The sequence below is a fragment of the Vipera berus genome (genome assembly GCF_964194415.1).
Source record: "Vipera berus genome assembly, chromosome: 5".
NCBI lineage: Eukaryota > Metazoa > Chordata > Lepidosauria > Squamata > Viperidae > Vipera > Vipera berus.
Genome location: NC_138207.1, coordinates 93,635,474 through 93,660,151, shown reverse-complemented (window position 1 = coordinate 93,660,151; position 24,678 = coordinate 93,635,474). Strand labels below are relative to the sequence as shown.

Genomic DNA, 24,678 nt, shown 5'->3' with positions numbered 1-24,678 from the left:
ATAATCAAGCTGCTAACCGATGAATATACAGGTAAAACTCAAAAAATTAGAATACCGTGCAAATTTCATTTATTTCAGTAATGCAACTTAAAAAGGGAAACTAATATATGAGATAGACTCATTACATGCAAAGCAAGATAGTTCAAGCCGTGATTTGTCATAATTGTGATGATTATGGCTTACAGCTCATGAAAACCCCAAATCCACAATCTCAGTAAATTAGAATATTGTGAAAAGGTGCAATATTCTAGGTTCAAAGTGTCCCACTCTAATCAGCTAATTAAGACGTAACACCTGCAAAGGGTTCCTGAGCCTTTAAATGGTCTCTCAGTCTGGTTCAGTAGGAATCACAGTCATGGGGAAGACTGCTGACCTGACAGTTGTGTAGAAAACCATCATTCACATCCTCCATAAGGAGGGAAAGCCTCAAAAGGTAATTGCAAAAGAATTTGGATGTTCCCAAAGTGTTGTATCAAAGCACATTAATAGAAAGTTATGTGGAAGGGAAAAGTGTGGAAGAAAAAGGTGCACAAGAAGCAGGGATGACCGCAGCCTGGAAAAGGCCATTCAAAAGTGTTGGGGACTTTCACAAGGAGTGGACTGAGGCTGGAGTCAGTGCATCAAGAGCCACCACACACAGACGGATCCCGGACATGGGCTTCAAATGTCATATTCCTCTTGTCAAGCCGCTCCTGAACAACAAACGTCAGAAGCGTCTTACCTGGGCTAAAGAAAAACAGACCTGGTCTGTTGCTCAGTGGTCCAAAGTCCTCTTTTCTGATGAGAGCAACTTTTGCATCTCATTTGGAAACCAAGGACCCAGAGTCTGGAGGAAGAATGGAGAGGCACACACTGCAAGATGCTTGAAGTCCAGTGTGAAGTTTCCACAGTCTGTGTTGATTTGGGGAGCCGTGTCATCTGCTGGTGTTGGTCCACTGTGCTTCATTAAGTCCAGGGTCAACGCAGCCGTCTACCAGGAGATTTTGGAGCACTTCATGCTTCCTTCCGCAGACGAGCTTTATGGGGATGCTGACTTCATTTTCCAGCAGGACTTGGCACCTGCCCACACTGCCAAAAGCACCAAAACCTGGTTCAATGACCGTGGGATTACTGTGCTTGATTGGCCAGCAAACTCGCCTGACCTGAACCCCATAGAGAATCTATGGGGCATTGCCAAGAGAAAGACGAGAGACATGAGACCGAACAATGCAGAAGAGCTGAAGGCCTCTATTGAAGCATCCTGGTCTTCCATAACACCTCAGCAGTGCCACAGGCTGATAGCTTCCATGCCACGCCGCATTGAGGCAGTAATTGCTGCAAAAGGGGCCCATACCAAGTACTGAGTACATATGCATGCTTATACTTTTCAGAGGTCCGATATTGTTCTATGTACACTCCTTGTTTTATTGATTGCATGTAATATTCTAATTTTCTGAGATTGTGGATTTGGGGTTTTCATGAGCTGTACGCCATAATCATCACAATTATGATAAATCACGGCTTGAACTATCTTGCTTTGCATGTAATGAGTTTATCTCATATATTAGTTTCCTCTTTTAAGTTGCATTACTGAAATAAATGACTTTTTACACGATATTCTAAATTTTTGAGTTTCACCTGTAAGACCTTTACAATTTGGTTTTGTGCACTAGATACAACAGCGATATTGAAAAATCTGCCTTGGATGCCCACTGAGAGGGCTTTGGCCCTCTGCAGATTCTCGGCCTAGTCGAGACTTGCCAGGCGATTGATGAAAAGGTGCATCTCCTCCTTCTCCCCCCCCCACTCCCCGGTTAGCGGGTGAAAAAGGAGTAGATCCCTCCTAAGAGAAATAGCCCACCTGAGCCCAACTCTCCGCCTCAAGAGCCTCCATAACCGTGGAACACCTCCGAGCCCACGGAATAAAGGTGCCGGCGGAGCACGGAGGAAGTGAGAATTAACGGAGGTCACCTAAGCGAGGATCGGTGATGGCTGACGCGATATAGTTGGGCGCGGCTCTTTTCGTGCTCTCGCGAGATGTCGCTGCCGGCCTGCCGGTAGCCATAGCAGCGAGTTGACGAGAGGGGATTCCCTCCGTACGGCCCTGTCCTCTTGGGCACCGGCGGTGAGTCAGTGGTGGCGGCGGCCAGCGATTCCGGCGCGGGGCAAAGTGCGAGGGCATCACAAAAGGGAGATTGATTAGCCTCTTCCTCCTCGGGGTGGCTCGTGAAGGGCTTGGAAAGACACGGGCGGCCGGTAGGGCTTCCCTTCAAGATGGAGGGTCTTTCTCGCCGCCCCTTATTCTTGGGCCTTCGTGCTGCAGGCCCGCTGCTCGCTTGGCAGGTATTCCGCCTCCCCGAATCCCCTTGCCGCTGCGGTTGAACTGGGGGTCGCGTGCAGTTTCGTTCTCAGTTTGGTCTGCAGGGCGACGCTGCCGGGGGGCGAAAATTTACCACTCCCGCGCGGAACCCCATGGGGAGAAAAGCCGGGCGCTTCAGCAGGCGCCCTGGCGGGAGTGGGGTTAGGGAGCAATGCTGAATGGTCACCTTGTAATTTGAAGATTCACTGCTGCCTCTTGCATTTTTTAATCCTTCTGGAGCCGGTTATGACGTTTTCCCTGCTCTAAATTTGTGTGAACTCTTCTGTCAGTACACAATAAAACTGACTTAAATATCCCACATCTCCGCCGTTATGAAGTTTTTTGCTAGTTCTTCCCCCCCCCCCCGGACATGTACTGTAATATTTAGAGAAACATTTACTTTGTAAATCCTATATTGGCGGGCCAACCTATTCACATTTATTCAGGTTTCACCGATTTTTTTTGCTAAATTTACTACCTCAGTGTTGAGCGGGATTACTGTTAATGTACGTTGAAATTATACACTTTTTTAGCTATTAAGTGTTCGTTCTAGTTCATTGCATTGTATTATATACTGCTCAAAAAAGGGAACACAAGATAAGACATCCTACTATTAAATACAGCACATTGTGTTGTTTAAGTGTTCCCTTTATTTTTTTGAGCAGTTTATTTCTGAACTTTTAGTCAGTTTTCAGAGCAGGTATGCAAGGCTACAGACTTATGAATTAAAATATATGTTGGATGGAATACTGTCATTGTCTGGCTTCATACATCATACTAGTTATAATTTGTTTTAAGCATGGTTTGTGGAAGAAATCATAAGGCCACCCCATCGAGATAGAATTTGTTCAATTTGCTGAGCTAAGCCAAATCTCATTATGCATTTGATTTATGTTATAGAACAGATAAATTGATTTAATACTGTAGATTGAAGTAGGGGATAGAGTTGTTAAATACAGAATTACATATCTTTTGAAGTTATCCCTTGTGGATTTTGTGTGACTGCTTTGCAAGTGATGAGCTCCAAACAGTCAAGACAGAATCTAGTGAGTACATTCTACAATATGTCACAACACATCTTATCCTTTTTCTGTACAGTGTGAAGAAGTTTCAGATCCTTGATTATCATTGGGTGTGATTTTGGCATTAAAACTGACCTGGTTGCCCAGATCCATGTAAAGAAGAAATGAAACTTTTTATCTCCCATTTTTCAGTTTCTAAGTAAAGTATCTGAGTTAAGATTAGGGGACCAGAAGGCAGTGCTGCAGATTATAGCAAACAAGGAAGCCTCTGCTTGTGCTTGCTGAGCTGTCTTTCAAAAGCACCACTATTTCACATAACTTCTCCCTTTCGGCTTTTTTAGACAGTTAAAAACATCAACACTTATAGATGAAATAAAGAATGCAGAGTTGGGCACTGCTAGACACAGCAGATGCTAACAATGAGAAAATTCTTGATGTTCTTTTGGGTGCCGAGTGTCAGAGAAATAATCTTGCCATGGTTAAGCATCCTTTGTTAACTTATGTATATTACATGTGAAGTTGTTTTGCAAAACTGAATTTTACTTCACTCAAAAGAAAACCTCTATATTGCTAACCAGTTGTATGAGACAGCACAATTCAAAGTATAGATATTAAAGTCCTTTGTGACTTAAAGCTATACTGTACATCTAAATAATCATTTACATATCAGACCATCTGTTTACAGAAGAAATCTAAAAGAGTCTTTCAAATGAATTTACCAGGTAATTGATCTTCCATGTGTGATACTATCTGAAATTCAATGTAGAGAAAAGTAAAGTCTTACACTTAGGCAAGAAAAATGAAAACTACACATATAGATTGGGTGAAACCAGGCTTAGTAGCAGTAACTGTGAGAGGGATTTTGGAGTCTTAGTGGACAATCAATTAAATATGAGACAACAGTGTGTGGCAGCAGCCAAAAACCCAATGCAATCCTAAATTGCATTAACAGATTCGGTCAAGATCAATAACACTGTAAAGCCTTAGTAAGACCACACCTAGAATACTGCAACCAGTTTTGGTGTCCACACTGTAAAAAAGATGTTGAGACTAGAAAAAGTGCAGAGAAGAGCAACAAAGATGATTAGGCTAAAACATATGAAGAATGGTTACAGGTCCTGGGCATGGCTAGACTAGTGAAGAGAAGGATCAGGGAAGACATCTATAAAAGAGATATCTAAATCAAATTGAATATTATATAGATCATCATATAGCTAAATCCATATTAAGATATTCTTAGACCATCAGAAAAATCACAAAATATGTGCAAGCTTTCACAGAATCAGAATTCTACAGTGGGAAGGTGGCCTCAGAGATCATCTAGCCCAACCCCTACTTCATGCAGATTTTTTTCCTGCTATTTTTAAATCTGAAAAAACTGCAAAAAGAAATCAGTTAAAAGTGTACAGGGAAAAAGTGGCAATAGTAAGTAATGTATTTTTTGTGGTCAGTCAAAAGTTGAAATAAATCCTCAGGTTATGTTGCACTCACCACCACAGGGTGAAATTGGATTGGTATTATATGTGTTATTCATTACCTCAACTAATTAGATGAAGAGAACATTAAATATGGAAAACTCTTTTTAAATAATTAAACAACTGGGTATTTTACAAATATTCTATGTGCATTTTGAAAATTGCACCAATGGTTTGTATTTGAGTGTCCAAAAAAATATATATTCTGGACTGACAGTGAAGCAAAGTGGCAAAATATTCTAGGATCAATAAACACAATGCAGAAACATGGTGGGCAGCCTTCAGAGCAACTCTTATGAGTCTTGCCATAAGTAATTTGAAGAGTCTTGTTTTATGTTAACATGCACTGAAAAAAACTCTTGAATCCTTTGTCATTTTTGTTTGTACTTTTAGCTCTCATAAACCTGGACTGAAAATAATCAGTGTAGACAGAAAAATAGGATATTTTTAAATAAAATAATCTTTGAATCTTGGGCAACATTTTTGAAACATCTCATAAATAAAAGGTTTTTTCTATAAGATTGTATGTCAAAGGCTGTGATTTGGGGCTTTCATTTGTTATTTTAGATTTTTGTGGTATTAGGTTTCTACCACACTCAGAATAAATAATAGTATTTTAATCAGTCATTAATGAGGACAGTAATATACTGTATAATGAAAATAACTAATAATAATAATAAAAATAATAGAAGAAGAAGAAGTTGGAAGGGACCTTGGAGGTCATCTAGTCCAACCCCCTGCTCAGGCAGGAAACCCTATACCATTTCGGACAAATGGCTGTCTAGTCTCTTCTTAAAAACTTCCAGTGTTGGAGCATTCACAGCTTCTGGAGGCAAGTTGTTATTATCTCTAGTATTTTTATGCACAGTGCATAGATTGTAAAAGCAAAACTATTAGGAACAAAGCTGAAAAAATGACAGTGGTTAGATCTCACTACAACAAGATTTATGGCAAAGCAATGCTTTTGTATAGTGCAAACTGTTACTTGGTTATTTGAGCAGCTATCACCTGTAAAATATGATCTGAAACTGAATGAAAGCCTCAAAGTCTTTTTTAGCAAAAGTACCATGTGGACTTAAGACTTCCACTAAAGACTTAAGCGTAAGCTCTGACTAAACCACATATCCTGGACATGCATTCTGATAAAAGGCAAGTTGTTTTAAAGTAAAACAAAATTGTATGTGATGATTCCCCCAGATGCGTTCCCGGATACCTCTCCAGATGTCAGTAGAAAGATGAACCAGTTCCAGGCATGTCAGGATGGAAGCTGGTTGATGGCTCTGAGCAGCAGCTGAGAGTGATTTGGCTGAAGCACAGCTGCAGCAGGACAGCCCTGATGCTTCTGGTGGGGAAAGCATACAGCTGCAGCTAGCTAGTGGATGAAGAGGAGGAACTGCCTTCTGCACCTGATCTGGGAACATATAGGGCAGAGAAAAGACAGGAGCGGCTGTATTTAACTGATCTTCACTTACTCTTAAATAAGATAGATGAATTGCTCCTTTTAAGTAGGAACAACTCAGACTTTTCCAACTCAGCTGCCCTGTGCTTCATTGAAATGTGGCTGGATGATTTGATTAATGATAGCTGCTTATAAATCCCAGGATATCAGATTCAAAGAGCAGATAGATTTGCAGAAATATCCAATAAAAAGAAGGGAGGAGTATCTGCTTTTATATTAACAATTGATGGTGTAAAATATCACTACACTAAAGAAATTTTGTGATCTGGACTTTCAATAGAATAGTATAGAGCTGGAAGGGACCTTGGAGGTCTTCTAGTCCAGCCCCCTGCTCGAGCAAGAGAACCTATAGCATTTCAGACAAGTGACTGTCTAGTCTCTTCTTTAAAATCTCCAGTGATGGAGCGCCCACGATTTCTGAAGGCAAGCTGTTCTACTGGTTAATTGTCCTCACTATTAGGAAGTTTCTCCTTAATTTAAACTTTGAGACACTATTCATTATTTGCATACCCTATTACGCCCCCCAAGAGTTTTCTTCATTCATCCTAGTTGAGATCTATGTACCATCCCAAGCTTGCATAAGCAAGGCATTGCAAACCTTAACTAATCAAATCCTGTGGGCTGAACAGAGTTATAAGGTAAAGGTAAAGGTTCCCCCGCACATGCGTGCTAGTCGTTTCCGACTCTAGGGGCCAGTGCTCATCTCCGTTTCAAAGCCGAAGAGCCAGCGCTTGTCCGAGGACGTCTCCGTGGTCATGTGGCTGGCATGACTAGACGCCAAAGGCGCACGGAACGCTGTTACCTTCCCACCGTAGTGGTCCCTATTTTTCTACTTGCATTTTTACGTGCTTTCGAACTGCTAGGTTGGCAGAAGCTGGGACGAGTAACAGGCGCTCACTCTGTTACGTGGCACTCGGGATTCGACCCGCCAAACTGCCGACCTTCTGATCGACAGGCTCAGCGTCCTAACCCATTGAGCCACCGCGTCCCTTTTGAACAGAGATATCCAGACTTCCTATTCATTGTATTAGGAGATTTAAACAGTGCTAACCTAAGCCAAGAGCTGCCAGGATACATTCAGTATGTCAACTGTCTCACAAGAGGCAAGAATATTTTAGACCAGAGGTCCCGAACCTTTTGGGCACCAGAGACCGGTTCCATGGAGAGATTTTTCTGCAGACCGGAGGGGGTGTGGTTTTGTGTGCTGCCTGCATCCTATGGATGGGGCTTTCCTTGTTTGTGTAGACTGGTTGCTGGCATGCCGCGGCCCAGTACTGGTCCATTGCTCAGGGGTTGGAGACTCCTGTTTTAATATTTAGACCACTGCTTCTATACAATAAAAGATGCCTATCGCTCTCTGCCAAGAGCGGCTGTGGGATACTCTGATTACTGTATGATTCACCTTGTACCTGTTTATAGGCAAAGACTTAAAATCATAAAGCCAATAATTAAAACAGTTAAATCCTGAAGAGGCAAAGCTAAAGCTACAGGCTTGCCTCAACTACACAGACTGAAACGTTTTTGAAGCTGCCTCAGGGGACTTGGATGAACTCACTGTCACTGTGACATCAGCTTATGTGTGCTGACCAAAACCTTACGCATTTACATTAATAATAAACCTTGATTCACAGCTAATCTATGCTGTGTCAAAGGGAAAGGAGATAAAATGCTGTACAATCACCCAGGAATATATTAACAAGGAAGATCAGGGCAGCGAAGAAAAAGCTGAGGAATCAGCTCTCCACAAATGAACCAGAAAATATGTGGAAAAGCCTAAAAAAAAATTACCTTCCTCCCATGCAGAAGAAAATTGGCAACTGGCAGATGACCTGAATGTGTACTACTGTAGGTTTGAGCGGAGACTACTGTCAACTATCACTCTCCTCTCCCTTACAACAGCCAAGTCTTCTACACCCAACTCCATTCCTCTGGGCTCCCCATCTCTGGTGAGCACCGAAAAAGATGTACGAGGTCTATTTCCAGACAAAAGGCTGGAAAAGCACCAGGCCCAAAGATGGTAATTCCCTCTTGCTTGAAAGTGTGCTGATCAACTGGTTCCCATCTTGACCCTCAATTTTAATAAACTTCTTGGTTCAAACACTCTACTATCATCTGGGTACCTAAGAAACCCTCCATCAAGGAGTTGAATGACTACAGACCGGTGGCTGTAACATCTGTACTTATGAAAAACTTCCAAAAGTTAGACTCCTTGCAATTTGCCTACCATACAAACAGATCAGCAGATGGTGCTGTCCATATGACATTGCATTACATCTTACAACATCTTGAATCCTCAAAGACCTAAGTAAGGGTCCTTTTTTAAGACTTCAGCTATCAACGCTGGGGAAATCAGGAGATTCAGGCAATTCAAAAGAGTATAAAGATTTATTGCAAGCTTTGCTCGCTACAAGAATTTGGCCAAGTGATTATTAAGGGAATGTATGGGAATTAAAGGAATTCAAGGTGCACTGGACTTAGCTCTCTTGTGGACATGCAGGGACTCATGACTTATGCCATGTTTGGCTTCTCCCTCAGGCTCAGCCTGATCATCTTCTACATTAGCTTACCATTCAACACGATCATTCCTGAAATCCCTCTGTAAACTGACTCAGTTAGGTGTTGTCTGACCACACTTGCAGATAGATTATAAGCTTTCTAACAAATGGGAAGCAGTAGGTGAAGCTAGGGAAAATCATATCAAATACCCATTCAATTACCACAGCAGCCCCCCAGTACTCTCTCCATTACTCTTTATATATACCAATGACTGCATCTCAAAGAATCCCTCTGTTAAAGTACTGAAGTTTGCAGATGATACAAAAGTCATTGGTCTTATTCAAGACGATGAGTCTCACATAAACAAGGTGTAGATCAACGGGCCCTGTGGTGCAGCCAGAACAATCTGGAGCTGAACACTCTTAAAACTGTAGAGATAACAGTAGATTTTAGAAGAAGCTCTCGTATTCTACCACTTCTTACAATATTAGGTGACACAGTATCAAATAGTAGAGACCTTCAAGTTTCTGGGTTCTGTTATCTCGCAGGACTTGAAATGACACCTAACATTAGAACCATTATTAAAAAAGCACAATAAAGAATGTTCTTCCTGCATCAACTCAGAAAGCTCAGATTGCCCAAGTATCTACTGATACAGTACTACAGAGGAATTATTGAGTCTGTCATTTGTACCTCAATAACTATCTGGTTTGGCACAATAACCAAACAGGACAGGTACAGACTTCAGCAGATAGTTAGGACTGCAGAAAAAACAATTGCAACAAGCCTGCCTTCCATTGAGGATGTGTATACTGCATGAACCAGAAAAAGGGTGAGAAAATATCTACAGACCCCTCACATCCTGGACATAAACTGTTTCAACTTCTCCCCTCAGGATGCCAATATAGGGCATTCCATGCCAAAACAACTAGACACAAAGATAGTTGGGGGCCATCACTGCTAAACACTTAACTCCCACAACATTGTCTTAGGCCCAGGGGTAGGCAACCTTGGCTCTTTTATGACTCATGGACTTCAACTCCCAGAATTCCTGAGTCAGTGATGCTGACTCAGGAATTCTGGGAGTTGAAGTTCATGAGTCATAAAAGAACCGAGGTTGCCTACCCCTGTCTTAGGCCTAAAAATATTTACCCATGTAGTAGACTGTATTGCTATTACCGTTCTCATCTTCTCATTTCTCATCTTGATTTATGATCCATCACTTTGCAAAAAGTGGGGACTTCGTATGTATGAAAGACTTTGGGGATACTAAAGAATTAATTCCCTTCAAGTTAAACTGTTCAATTCAGACACAATAGATTGCTCTCCTCATCCTCCTGAACTTGGTTAGCACAGACAAATTTGTGTGCTATTGAATGGCTTCCAAGTCCTCCATATCTAAAGCATGTTGTCTTTTAATCAGCCTACTATCTCACTGATGCTGTTGCAGGTGAGATTATACTTACAAACATTTCAAATCTTTCTCACCAGTGTCTTTTACCAAATATAAGTTAATTCCAAAAAATTATTTGGTTCTTGTCTTACCTAGCTTCCGTAAGTATGCCAAAAATTTATCTGATGCCACCAAGTTTGCCTCTTTTCCATACCGGGCTTTGAAAAAAGGAAGGTGGTAGGAGTCAACCAGTCTTGCTTACTAAGTAAATGTGTTGAATCCAGTTGAAGCTGGCCTTTGGTTTCCTACCCAGGAATGAACAAAATAAGATAATACACAAGCTGGAAAATCTTTTTTAAAAAACCTTACTGGTCACAATTGCTATAGACAAGCTACTTACTGACCTTGTCTCCAAACATTGACACTAATTGCTGTCCCTCAGACAATACCTGGATATTGATATGCAGGCAACCACCACAACAAAAAGCAAAAACAAATAGTTCCTGTTGAAAAGCCACAGGGAAGAGTCAAGAAGGGGGGCACCTCCAGGAAACCCCAGAGCGCGCTTGGTGCCTTCCCCTGTCCTGATCCTTCCTAGGACCAAGCACCTCTCCTGGCTGACTCGCCAAAAATGATATGCAGGTTCTGAGGTTTTGCTTGATAACAAAATACAGGAAACCAGAATCTGCCTTCAAACTTACATGTTTATTCAGCTGAACAAGACGGGCTTCTCTAAAAAGAGACAAAAGCCCCAAATAGCAGAAATGTCTTATTTTTATACCTACTTTGATTACATAAGCAATTCACCCAGCAAAGCTGACAAATAAGATTAAGGGCTGGCACACTATAGATAAGAAAGCAGAAAACAGAGGTAGCTAGTATGTTCCCTTTTGGGTGTTTCCCCAAGACACCAGCTGTCCCCAGGTGGGTTAGACTATCGGGTGTTTCCTTTGCTGTCCTTTCATGACCCAGCATTCATAGGCCTGCAATTGACCAGAAAGAGAGGGGACATCTGCACATATTCACTATTGATACTGTCCCCTAAGTCCTGGTCATCAATATCACTCTCCAAATAATATTTGTTCCAGCCCTTAAGGGGCAGTTCGGGAGCCTTTTGCAGAATACCAGCCCTATTGAGGAAGAGATACCGGTATTCTCTATAAAGATTCTTTGTAGCATGGGTGTCAAACTTGCTACGTCACGTGACATGTAACGTTTCACAACTTTTTTAGCATTGCCGGAGCTGGGGAGGGTGCGGCCTCCACATGATGCAACCAGCCCACGGCCTGGCAGTTTGACACCCCTGCTTTATAGGGGTGTGTGTGTCTGCCCCTGGCATTTCTAGTCCCTTTTTGTGAAGCCCACTCCTCTTCCTTCCGTGCTTTATATTTTTAAAAAAATAATAACAGCAACAACAATAATACAATAGGATCCCTTTTCTCTAACCCTAACCCTAACCCTAAATATTTTAGTATACCGGTACTATTTGGTTCAGAATATTTTTCTTGTTTTCCTGCTCTGAAAACTGAGTGTGTCTTATGGTCAGGTGCGTCTTATGGTCCAAAAAATACGGTAGTTCAAAAACAGTAACTGAGAGGGACCTTGGAGTCCTAGTGGACAATCACTTGACTATGAGCCAGCAGTGTGTAGCAGCAGCCAAAAAAGCTAATACAATCCTGGGTTGTATAAACAGAGGAATAGAATCAAGATCACGCAAAGTACTAGTACCGCTTTATAAAACCCTGGTAAGACAACACCTGGAATACTGCAACCAATTTTGGTCACCATACTTCAAAAAAGATGTTGAGACTTTGGAAAAAGTTCAGAGAAGAGTAACTAAAATGATCAAAGGCCTGGAGACTAAACCATATGAAGAACCGCTGCAGGACTTGGGTTTGGTTAGTCAAAAGAAGAAATAACAGTGACATGATAACAGTATTCCAGTATTTGAGGGGCTGCCACAAAGAAGAAGGGGTCACGTTATTCACCAAAGCACCAGAAGGCAGGACAAGAAACAATGGTTGAAAACTGACCAAAGAGAGAAGCAACCTGGAATTAAGAAGAAACTTCCTAACAGTGAGCACAATTAACCAGTGGAACAGCTTGCCTTCAGAAATCGTGGGTGCTCTTTTAAGAAGAGACTGGACAGTCACTTGTCTGAGATGGTATAGGTTCTCCTGCTTCCAGCTCTATTGTATTCTATGAATGTTGGAGGGAAGGGGTCTAGTGGTGTTAGTTCTCTAATATTTGATATAGATTCCTCTTCTTGACTGATTTAGTGTCTATCAGGCTCCTTCATTGCTAATCTTTTCTTTTTGGAGGGCACTGTGTCAACCCTTCAAATTCTGTAGGGAAAGTGGTTTGGTCCTCAAAAGGAAAATATTTACTCTTTCTTTACATTGTATGATATAAACTTTTCAGTTCTATGCTGTCCTGATCAAACTATTTTTTTTTGTTTTATATTCCAGTTACTGATGTGTTGCTTGGCTTGTTTGAAAACAAATTTCAGATTAAAAATTAACAGATCATACAAGTCTAAGCATGATTTTTGAGACTTGTGGTCTGAGAAGTGTGTATAAATTTCTAAGGTTTCTGGAGCTGCCAGTCATTTAGCAAATGTTTTTGCACTACTTTTATTCCACTTAATTCATATCTCTATGTTGTTATTTTCCAACATTGGAACATAGACTGTTCCTGTTCTTACTGATTCTCAGAGGGATATCATAATATTAGGGGCTGGGGAATCACATTCTAAATGTGAATATACCTTCCCTTACTGTAAGGATTAGGATATCATGCAATGTGATCCAGTAATCAACTACTGATCTTCTCATCTAGGGAGCCATTGAGAATGCACAGCTTCAAACATATGGTCATCTTCCTAACACATAATCCTGTCCAATTGAATTTGAGATCCATTCTGACATTCAAATTCCTAAACAATTATTATTAATGCTGCAGAGTGTGTATTTAGACAAGTGAGGATACAATTTTCCAACTACTATTAGTCTGGGCATCTATTTCAGAAGTGGGGATGTAGACCTTGCAAAGTATGATTTCAATTTGTTTTAAGGGACAGCAGGGAGACTGTTACCCATGGGTTTCAGCTGTAAAGCTATTCTAACTAGGGTTGCAATACCCCCTTGGATCTTCCTCCTACCTTACTTCTAACAGTCTAACTCCACCTTTGATCTGATTTAGGTTTTCTGTAAAAATAAATTATCAAATCACAACAGGTAATCAAAGAAAGCTTGCTCTTTCAATGGTTCTGACCAGCCTGCAATATTCTGAATGAATAAGGTTACAGGACTATCCAATAACAGTCATATGAACTGATTTTGGTGAGCCAATGTTGTGAGATCATGATGTTGGAGGGCCTCTGCCCAGGGCTGGCTTGCCTTGAGCAAATCCTATGTCTGTTTATGGAATCCAACTTTTTGTGATTCACCTCAAATAAAATTGAAAAGAATCCCAGTTGGTGGGCACCTTTGCTAGCATCCCTCTTTACATTCATAGATCAGACTAGCTATAATCAGACTAGTTCAGACTAGTTCCAAAAGATTGGGGGCTGGCAATAATAGAGCAATCCATGCATTTAGCCTAGCTGTCTATCGAGTGTTAGCAAAATACATGCTAAATCTTTAAATGATAAGGTCTAAGACTGGATAGAGGCAGAGGGCATAATCCAATACGTGCAGGTGGGATTCACATAACTTAGTAGAGAAGAGTAGTAGGTCAACAGCAGACAACATTCTGGTGGTCTACCATTTTGCATAAAAATACACATTAAAAAACCTATACCTCTTTGTGTCTTTTCTGTATATTAAACATGTTTTAAATTCAATTTTCAAGAATGCCTTTTGGGAAAAATTTAAAAACAAAACTATTGATAGGAGCCTCTTCTTTACATAAATTATATTCCAACTTCTTAACAAGTGAAATGCAATCCCCAGGAGCCCACTCTGGTACAGTGAGTGTTCAGGAAGGAGTGCGACAGGGATGTAATTGTCATGGTTCTGATAGATGAAACCAATTAAAGGAGAACACCGAGGCTTGAGTTTTCCTCCAAGAACATGTTTATTGGCTACAAAGTATCGGCACGGTCAAAAGTGAAACCAAGACTAAAGTTCCCTCCAAAAAGTAACAGTATTACAAAGTTAAACTTCCCACCCCAGAAACTATGCAATCAACAATATTTTCCAATAGAACAGTTTGGTGAGCTTTCTAACTTTAGGCTCAACTCCAAGTCTAATGAACAAAAATGACCTTGGTTCCTATGGGACAGAAAAATGTTTAGACTAGCATAAAACTTCCCATTCCTCCTCCCATTTTTTGAGACTACTGACCCAAATCCTTTATGGTTTATGGGACACAAGGAGAAATTTATGTAAAAAAAAAGATGCACTGTAATAGTGCAAACAAAATTTTGAGATGAATCCTTGCTGCACCCAATGGAACAGCAAATGCTCAGTTAAGGCTTGAAACAGGAATGCTTGCAGTCCACAGCAGGAGGAAGATAAACTTCTGACTGAAAACCAAATTCTTCCCAGTTGGAGTGACCCTTATCTTAATGGACATTTTTTTCTGTCATTGGAAACAGGTTGTATAGGAGGTTGGTATTATGACTGGGCTTTCTATACCATTCCTAATTTTCTTTAGAATATGACCAAGCCAAGCAACTGTTCACTCAAATAATAAGGTATATGGCAGAAATGGGATAAATGGAACCAGCAAGATATTTACAAAATCTAACTCTCCTGAAACTTGAGTGTCAGGCCCCTCAGATCATTATCAGGACGCTGCCTTTCTATTGGGAGGGGGGGGGAAATCCTTGATTCATGGATCTTACATTCCAGATTCCTATGGAGAAAAAATCTTTACAGCATCGGACTTTCCTTTCACCACCAGACACATCCACAGCTGAGCGTCCTTTCGGCTTTGGCCCAGTCGCTTCATTCTTTCTGGCGTTACTAGTACTAGCCCTCTGCTCTTCCCCAGTAGCATATTGGACGCCTTCTGACCTGAGGGGCTTATCTTCCAGCGTCATATCGTTTTGCCTTTTGGTACTGTCCATAGGGTTTTCATGGCAAAGATACTGGAGTGGTTTGCCATTTCCTTCTCCAGTGGATCACGTTTTGTCAGAACTCTCAGCTATGACCTTTCCGTCTTGGGTGGCCCTGCACGGCATAGCTCATAGCTTCATTGAATTACGCAAGCCCCTTCGCCACGACAAGGCAGTAATCCATGAAGGGGCATATTTTACTAGTATCATACAAATAATATCAATTCATTATTCAGTATCCTGTTTTTCGTGCTCTTATTAAGGTTTGATTTCCCATCAGTATTTGAAATATCTTTATCATGATTTTCTCAATATTAATTACATTCTGTAAGCCGCCCTGAGTCTTCGGAGAAGGGCGGGATATAAATGGAATTAAAAAAAAAAAAGTTTTATTCATATCAATCCTCATCTTCATATTTCCCATATCAAAAAAAGAAAAAAATGCTATCTTAGTTCTAAATCATATATTTCATTATAAAAGTCTAATTATATCTAAGGGTTATCCGTTCTTTTAATCTTATTCAAACAAGTATTTAAACATAATGTCCCCTGTAAAAGGTCAAATCTTCTGTTTTTAAAATCTGACTCTCACTTTCTTTCTTTGCCAAGTAGCTTTCTAAGCCAGGGCAATTAGATCGCCCAGGAATTTTCTATTTTTGTAAAAATTGCTTGGCATGAGGAAGACAATTTAGGTAGGGTATTTTTGGGGGGGGGAATTTGCCCATTTATATTCCTTAAATCACTACCAGTTCCTTTCTCCCTCCATTTCTCTTTTTATTCCCTGTCTCCCAAGTTGTGAGATTTCCCCTAACAGCTCTATATTCCATTTTTTAAAATCTTCCTTGCCATCAGATATATTTTGCAGACCTAAGGGGTAAAAGATCTTTTGCATTTTCATTGTTATAACTAAGTCTTGCAGTATTTTGTTTGTATATAGTCATTTAAATTTCCCTTCTTTTATCTTTTATTTCCCTTCTTCCATCTCTAAATCCATTTCCTCTTCTTTGTCTTCTGATTTCTGGTTTATTTGTTCATACTTTGTAGTCATTATCTGGAAACATTCTAGTTGTTGATTTAATTTGCAGATTTGCTCATTTATATTGTCTAAATTGTTTTTAGTCTCATTATGATTTCTTTTTATGTCCTCTTTGTATTCAACAATTGTTTGGTGAATTAGTTGTAGCATAGAACAGGGCGTTTCAACCTTTTCACCTATTGTACCACTTTTAACATATGGCAACATCCGAGTACCAGTACCACCAGTTGCCTAGCAAGGTGTCAAAAACTTGATGGCCAAAAAAAAGGAAAAAAGTGATGAAGAACAGGTAGTCCTTGACTTACAACAGTTTGCTTAGTAACTGTTCAAAGTTACAATGGCACTGAAAAAAGTGCCCCCCAAGACACCTGCCTGCTTGCCCGGCAGCACTCTTCCTCCTGTCCGTGGTTTTCATTGTTGTGAGCATTTCTGTTGAAGATTGGACGGTGGTGGTGGTGGAGGGTGTTTGGTTTTTATTCCCCCTGTCTGCTGTGTGGTTGCAGCAGGTTTTGGTCACTTCACATGACCCTGGGACACTTTGACTGTCATAAATATGAATCAGTTGCCAAGCATCTGAATGTAAATCACAAGACCCTGGAGATGCTGCAACATTCCAGCTGATCGGTGCTTCTTCTGGGCTCAGAAGCACCAGGATCAGTGCTGCTTTCCAGCTGGAGCCTGGCGCTGATCCTGGGGCTTCTGCTGAGCCCTGACAGCCCTGCAGCTCCAGCCATTTCTTGCTCAGGCTTGTGTGGTGCTGCCACCAGTTCAGCTCATTCCCCTCCCCCGCTAGTTTTCTAGGATGGTTGCGTACCGCCTGCCAGGTGCCAGTGTACCACAGGTGATACCCGTACCACTGGTTGAAAAGCCCTGGCATAGAATATATTTCTTTTTGAAAGGTATTTGTTTTTTCTTGAGGCATCATTACTGGAGATCTAGTATCACCAGTCTCAGTAAGAGTAGATCCAAGTTTCCTCTATTTTTCTGATCTTTATATGTATCCTTTATAATCCAGTAGATTCCAAAATATAGGTTCAGTCCTGGAAGCAATATTTTATAGTGATCCTTTATCTCAAGTATCCAGAGATTGTTGTAATCCACAATGTTTGAAGTGTTTAAAATGTTCAGCCTCTCTGAAAACAGCTCAAAAGTCTCTCCCAGCCAGGTGTAACCCAAAGTCAAATTTTTATTTCTCCTCCACTAGCTCCTGAAGTTAAAAGCCCAAGCTCAGTAGGTATTTATAATTCAAGAAGGTCAGGGTGATAAGTATGCCAAAATATTTTTCTTTATTGCCAACTGTTCTCCCAAGCTAGGAATCACCAAACAGCCAGGAAGCAATTTATAGTGCTATACACAAATCCACCAGTAGATGTCCTTCCAAGTCCATTTTCCACTCTTAAAACAAAGGATTGATTTCTTATATTTCGCCTCAATGTTTTTTTAAAAGAGAAAATCTTAACAGTTATCTCAGTTCTCAAATTTATCAAAACTGTAGCTTTATGTTACTTCTACTTCAGTATTGTATGTTTCTGTCCCCCATAAAATTAAAACGCCACTTCTGTTCAGAGGTTTTTAGCTTCTTGGGAGCCTTTCCCAGAAAATTCAATTGTAAAATAGTAAAGAAAGGATCAATATTTTCACCCACTTCCAAATATGCTGTTTATGAGCATTAATTGGTACTTTTTCTTCTTTGGTTGTCAGCAGCTAATGGCCGGCCATAGGAATGTAGCCGGTCTTTCCCCTGCCGGTTTGGAGGGCTTTCCTTGGATCGAATGGAAAGACTTCCATCTCTCTGTGATCAACAAGGCACCCCTCCTCTTCATTGCCTCATCAGGGCAATTTTAGGCCCTTTTTAGGGGCCCCTCAGCAGGATGAAATTGGGCATGGAAGGCAGAGCCCTGCCTTCCTGCATCCCATCCTGCCATGATGCAAACACTGTCACTTTGGCCTTTAAACAAAAGGACGAATGGTTTCTTAGTCATAAAAATCTCTGCTCCATGCAGGAGGGGCTAACATGGGTAAGAGGGAAGCTGTACATCCTAGCCAGCCAAAGACTAAAGACTGCAAATATGCCATGACTCAAAGTTGGCAGGATATTTCGGGTTTGTAAAGACCCTACACCTGTTAAAAAGACAGTTTTGGTGGCCTATCAAAAAGGACATTGAGGGTTATGTGGCTAGCTGCCCTTCATCTGCAGCAGCAAAATGGAGACAGGAAAACGCCTGGCCTTCTGCAACCAGTCATAGACCCTTCAATACCCTGAAGAGAGATTTCTAAGGATTTTATCATAGAGCTGCCAGAAAATGTGGGAAACACCATTATTTGGGTGGTGACAGACCTGTTTTCAAAGCAGGTCCATTACATTCCTTGCCAAAAGATCCTGACAGCAAAGACTCTAGCAAAACTGTTCCTCCATCATGTCTACTGCCTACACAGAGCCCCATGTCGCATAATTTCAGACAAAGTTCTTCAAAGTTCTGGAGGGTATTTTTGGACCTCCTGGGAATGGATCAGGGCCTGAGTTCTAGTTATCATCCTCAAACGAATGGTGAGACAGAATTCGGTTCTGGAACAGTACTTAAGATGCTTTATCAACTACCAGCAGGACAGTTGGGCTGAACACCTACCATTCGCTGAAGTACTTATAAATAACGCTGTTCACTCCAGCACTGGGTTCACCCTTTTCAAGTGGCCATAGGACAAGAGTTCAACCCAATGCCTGATCTGCCCACTAACAAATCCACAATCCCTTCACTTAAGGAATGGATGAATCAGCTGCAGAATACTTGACCGGTTGTCAGAAAGTCTTTAGATGAGGCTAGAGTAGCCTACAAGGCTCAGGCAGATAAAAAGAATGGAACCCAAACCATTCCACATTGGGGACAGAGTATACCTGTCTACTAGGTTCCTGCAATCCTTACAACCCTGTAAAACACTGGGGCCAAAATTTAAGGGATCCTTCCCAATCAAATGCATTATAAACCCGGTCACAGTGGAGTTGGAACACCCCAAAGCCCTAAGGCAAATCCACCCTGTATTCCACTGCAATCTCCTAAAACCTGAAATAACCTTGCCTTTACGGCCAGTAACTTCCCCAGCACCACAGCCCATCATAGTAGAGGATGAACAACATTTTGAAATTAAGGAAATCCTGGACTCATGCAGAAACCATGGAGCCACCCAGTATTTGATGGCCTGGAAAGACCTCCCAGCATCGCAAAACGAATGGGTTCACGAGACACATGTTAGAGTCCCTAAGTTACTCAAACGTTTTCATGCACGTTACCCGGATAAGCCTGATTAATCAATGGATTTTCTTTTCTCCACTTTATTACAAAAGTGGACAAAATTGCTCAGATCAGGACCGGTTTGGACTCTGACTGGGCAGAGTCTGGCATGGAGGAATCAAGCGGTCTTGAGCATGTTATCTGGACTGAGTTCGACCCTGTTTCTCCCGATGACGTGGACAGGATTATGAGGAGACTGAGCTCCACCACTTGTTTACTGGACCCGTGCCCCTCCTGGCTGGTTTATGCGGCTCGGGAGGAGACACGAGGCTGGTTCCAGGCAGTAATAACTGCTTCCTTGAAGGAGGGTATCTTCCCCGCTGCCTTGAAGGAGGCGGTGGTGAGGCCCCTCCTCAAGAAGCCTGCCCTGGACCCGGCTGTTTTAAATAACTATCGTCCGGTCTCCAACCTTCGCTTTTTGGCGAAGGTTGTTGAGAGTGTGGTGGCGCATCAGCTTCTTCTGTTCCTGGAGGAAACTGATTATCTGGACCCGTACCAATCGGGTTTCAGGCCCGGGTACAGCACGGAGACGGCATTGGTCGCACTGGTGAATGATCTCTGGCGGGCTCGGGACAGGGGATGTTCCTCTGTCCTAGTCCTTTTAGATCTCTCAGCGGCTTTCGATACCATCGACCATGGTATCCTACTGCGGCGTCTCAGTGGATTGGGAGTGGGAGGCACCGTTTTACGGTGGTTCTCCTACCTCCTGGGCCGCTCGCAGTCGGTGTTGACGGGAGGGCAGAGGTCCGCCCCGAGGTCTCTCGTTTGTGGAGTCCCTCAGGGGTCGGTCCTCTCTCCCCTCCTGTTCAACATCTACATGAAACCGCTGGGCGAGCTCATTCGTGGTTTCGGGGTGGGGTATCATCAGTACGCTGATGATACCCAACTTTTTCTTTCCACCCCGAACCAACCCAGTGATGCACTCGACGTGATGTCCCGTTGCCTGGAGGCGGTCCGGGTTTGGATGGGGAGAAACAGGCTTCGACTCAATCCTGCCAAGACTGAGTGGCTGTGCATATCGGCATCTCGGATAAACCAGGTTGTTCCACCACTAATGATGGGGGGTGAGGTGTTACCCCCCGTCGATAGGGCTCGCAACCTAGGCGTCCTCTTGGATTCACAGCTCAATTTTGAAGATCATATGGGAGCCGTGACTAGGGGGGCTTTTGCCCAGCTTTGTCTGGTGCGCCAGTTGCGGCTCTATCTAGACCGAGATGCCCTACGCACAGTCACCCATGCGCTTGTGACCTCCCGGCTAGACTACTGTAACACTCTCTTCATGGGGCTGCCCTTGAGGACCACTCGGAGGCTTCAGCTGGTGCAGAATGCAGCTGTGCGAGTTGTTATGGGAGTTTCCCGATACTCCCATGTAACACCTCTTCTCCTTGAGCTGCATTGGCTTCCGGTTGCCCTCCGGGTGAGATTCAAGGTGCTGGTAATGACCTATAAAGCTCTAAATGGCTTGGGTCCGGATTATCTAAGGGAACACCTGCTGCCGGCATCAACTTCCCATCGTCCTGTGCGCTCTCACAGGGAGGGCCTTCTTAGGGTACCGCCGGTTAAGGAATGCCAGCGGGTTATCCCCAGGGGAAGGGCGTTCTCTGTGGGCGCGCCAGCCCTTTGGAACCAGCTTCCCACGGAGCTTAGGGCCACCCCCGACCTTCGCTCATTTCGTGGGGACTTGAAAACTTGGTTTTTTGAGTTGTCTGGCCCAGACTGAGGGGTTTTAATTTTTAATTAATGGGGTTTTAGTTAAGTTCAGGGATTAATTTAATCTTAGTTTTAATCGTTTTTAATTGTATATGATGTATTTTAACTTTTAATTTTCCCTGTAAACCGCCCTGAGTCCTACGGGAATAGGGCGGTATATAAATTTAAATATAAATATAAATAAATAAATTATTTTCTGTTCCTCAGTGGATTTCTTCTTCTTTTAAGGGGGGCGGTATGTCAGGCCCCTCAGATCTTTATTGGGATGCTGCCATTCTATTGGGAGGGGGAATCCTTATTCTGTTGGGAATCTTTGGGTTCTGGAATGTGTTCTGCACTTTGATGTATCTCTTTGGGTGTGAAAGTGGGGAGGAATGTGCCTGGGGCCATCTGCTTCCAGTTCCCATAACAACTTCGCACCTGTGGGTTGGCTGGAAATGGACTGGGCAGTTGGGTACTTGGGAGGGGTTTTGAAGAGAGGGGTTTGATGTAACGTTTTTGTGCTGGAAATATTCACATCTTGCATTTCTGCTTTCACTATCTCTCAATAAAAGTTCCTTTTGAAACAATGCCAATTTCAAGTTCTGCTTTCTTGGGAGAACTAGCTGAGGCAGGACTTTACACTGAGAATTTTTCAAATCATAACATTTTAACATCCTGACTGCTGCAAGACAGATACTCCAAAACCCCATTAATTGAATATACCTGCCCATGTGGCGATAAGGAGATTGAAACCATTATGCATATATTATACTATTACAAGGGACGCGGTGGCTCAGTGGATTAGGACGCTGAGCTTGTTGATCAGAAGGTCGGCAGTTTGGCGGGTCAAATCACGAGTGCCGCGTAACAGAGTGAGCGCCTATTACTCGTCCCAGCTTCTGCCAACGTAGCAGTTCGAAAGCACGTAAAAATGCAAGTAGAAAAATAGTGACCACTGCGGTGGGAAGGTAACAGCGTTCCATGCGCCTTTGGCGTCTAGTTATGCCGGCCACATGACCACGTAGTCGTCCTCAGACAAGCGCTGGCTCTTCGGCTTTGAAACAGAGATGAGCACCGGCCTCTAGAGTTGGAAATGACTAGCACGCATGTGCGGGGGAACCTTTACCTTTACCTTATACTATTACAATTACAGTCAGTGTTATAGAAGGTGCAGCTTACATGGGCAAATGTGGGGCTCTCATTAGGGTGCATGCTGCTTCATTCAGTTGAAGTTTTTAGGCGGTCTTCAATATAGCCCATTTTAGTAATCCAAACAGAAAGTGACTAAGACATGAGTGATCACATTAGATGAATCTGTGCAAAGGCCATCCTAGCCAGAGCTGCCACTTGCTCCTTGATCCCCAAATTATGCACCAGCTCAGTCTGAGGAAGTGCCATCCTGTCCTGCTACGTATGCATTGAAATCCAAAGATCCCCAAATAGATCAGTTGCTTAGGAATCATTTTTTTTCCTGAAAGCCAGAAATTCATTGTGCCAAAATTTACAGCTTCTATCCAGTAATAATACTGGATTGTTCCCAAACTCTTGTTGATTTTCACCATTCATTGCTAGTTTTGTAATTTTGTGTACTTATCTATAGAAAATAAAAAGAAATATTTTGTTCAGAATATTTTGAAACCAGTTTAATTATGTGAGATGAATTAGTCTTTTTATGTATTTAGAACAGAATTATAACAGTCAAGACAATAGTTTAATAATTCGCCTACAGTAGAAGAGCTTTGGATTGCAATCTATATTTCATCTCTATATTTTTTTAAAAAAAGAACTTGCATTATGATTGAGTGAAGCAGAGAGAAAGAATGTGTGTTATGGGACCATATTCTAGAGTGCGATAGCACACTGGCAAAGGCAGTCTTTGTCACTTTAAAAAAATAGCCTGTTTATTGGAGGGGGTGTGATTTCTTAAGAATCAGGTGCGTGTGTATAGCAATGATGTCATCTTTCCTACTGGACCTGCTTGAGAGAGAGGGATTCATGGGAGGAAATTATTTCCTAAATGCTGGCTGAGAGGAATAAAGAGTAATTGAATACAGGCAGTTTGTGAGTATGAATAATTAACTACCGTTTTCAGGAATGAATAGCCAGGTGAAGATGATACAATAATCTTTATAGGAAGAGTACAAATATGGAGAGTGAGGTGTTCAGATACACGTATACTTGCTACCAATGCTTAGAGGTAACCATTCAGATTTTCCTTCCTAGTGACAGGAACTGTCATGCAATTTTTTTTAAAAAAAGCATGCTGTGTAGCTTAATCCTGAATTTTGCCTGTTTCAGACCTGGAGGCAATGTTGGAGCGCTCAAATATATAATATAGCTCTGTAAAAAAAAAATTAGTCCTTAAGCTCTACTTGTAGAATTGAAGTTTTTAATTAAGGTATTACAAATGTAATGCATACAAAATTGTTTACTTGTAGCTGCTTTCATTTATTTTGCGTGTCTTTTGTATATTACCTATATACCTCTATCATGAAGTAGATACAGTCTTATTTTTATTATACTATATATAATCTGATATATATGTGATATAATTGATTTTGAATTTAAAATATGAGAAGCTAAAATGTATCCGAATATACTATTCATTAATTTTCTTGTGATTTGCTAGGCAATATATGCTATTTGTTTGCATTTATTTGGGGAGTAATAGAGGCCTCACAAGACTTTTCAGGACTTCCAACCTTAGTAAAAACTTGATGCTTTCTTGGGAGGTATAGAAATTTTGTGTAAAATAAAGATCACTTCAGTATATAGACTAGAAAAAACAGTAATCATGCATGTAACTTCAGTGAATTTTGTAAATATAAATATGAGGTCATGTTTGCTTTTGACAGAAAATTACTATAGCTAATATGAGAGGAGGGGAATATTATGTACTATGGGAATTTACTATGGGAATGACCAGAAGAGGGTATGGAAAGAAATGTACCTAGAGAACAATCAAATCAAAGGGTGAGAAGCCTGCCATTAAATAATAGGTGAGAAAGAGACTTAGAAAGGATCCACCATAACTAATCAGGTGATAAAAAGAGATGGTGGAAAATTTGTATTTTCAGACTTGCTCAAGATTCCTTTAATAAAATACAGTTAGCTTTTCTTGTCATGTTTCCTGTCTGGTTCTCCTTCTCTCTGGAAAGAGAAAAGATTCTATAATCTGTCTTCCCCCATATCCCAATAGCTTCCTTGGATTTCAGATTCCAGGGAGAACCCATATGAATCAGAGCAGCCAAGAGATCCCTGTTATCAAGGGAGAGGCAGAGAAGAAGGGATCATGGGGTATGCTTTACTTTGCGATCCCAGGACCCATAACCAGATCATGCCCAATAAAAACATTAGCAGCTGTCACCTCAACTGGAGCCAACATTTACAAGATGTCTTGGGTGTTCTTGGGGAGTTA

The 24,678-nt window shown here is 41.7% G+C and overlaps 1 protein-coding gene across 11 annotated transcripts in view; it reads left to right on the top strand.

The window, feature by feature from the left end:
- The first annotated feature begins 2,045 nt into the window (after positions 1–2,045).
- USP54 (ubiquitin specific peptidase 54) overlaps positions 2,046–24,678 on the top strand; it is a 163,254-nt gene continuing 140,621 nt past the window's right edge. For 9 of the 11 annotated variants that reach the window (XR_014026678.1, XR_014026679.1, XR_014026680.1 and 6 more), the window contains exon 1: positions 2,046–2,322. The gene's annotated coding sequence lies outside the window, so the exon portion shown is untranslated. Of the gene's footprint in view, positions 2,323–23,246; positions 23,322–24,678 lie in introns of those variants that run through there. The other 2 variants (XM_081329577.1, XM_081329578.1) reach the window with 2 other exon arrangements.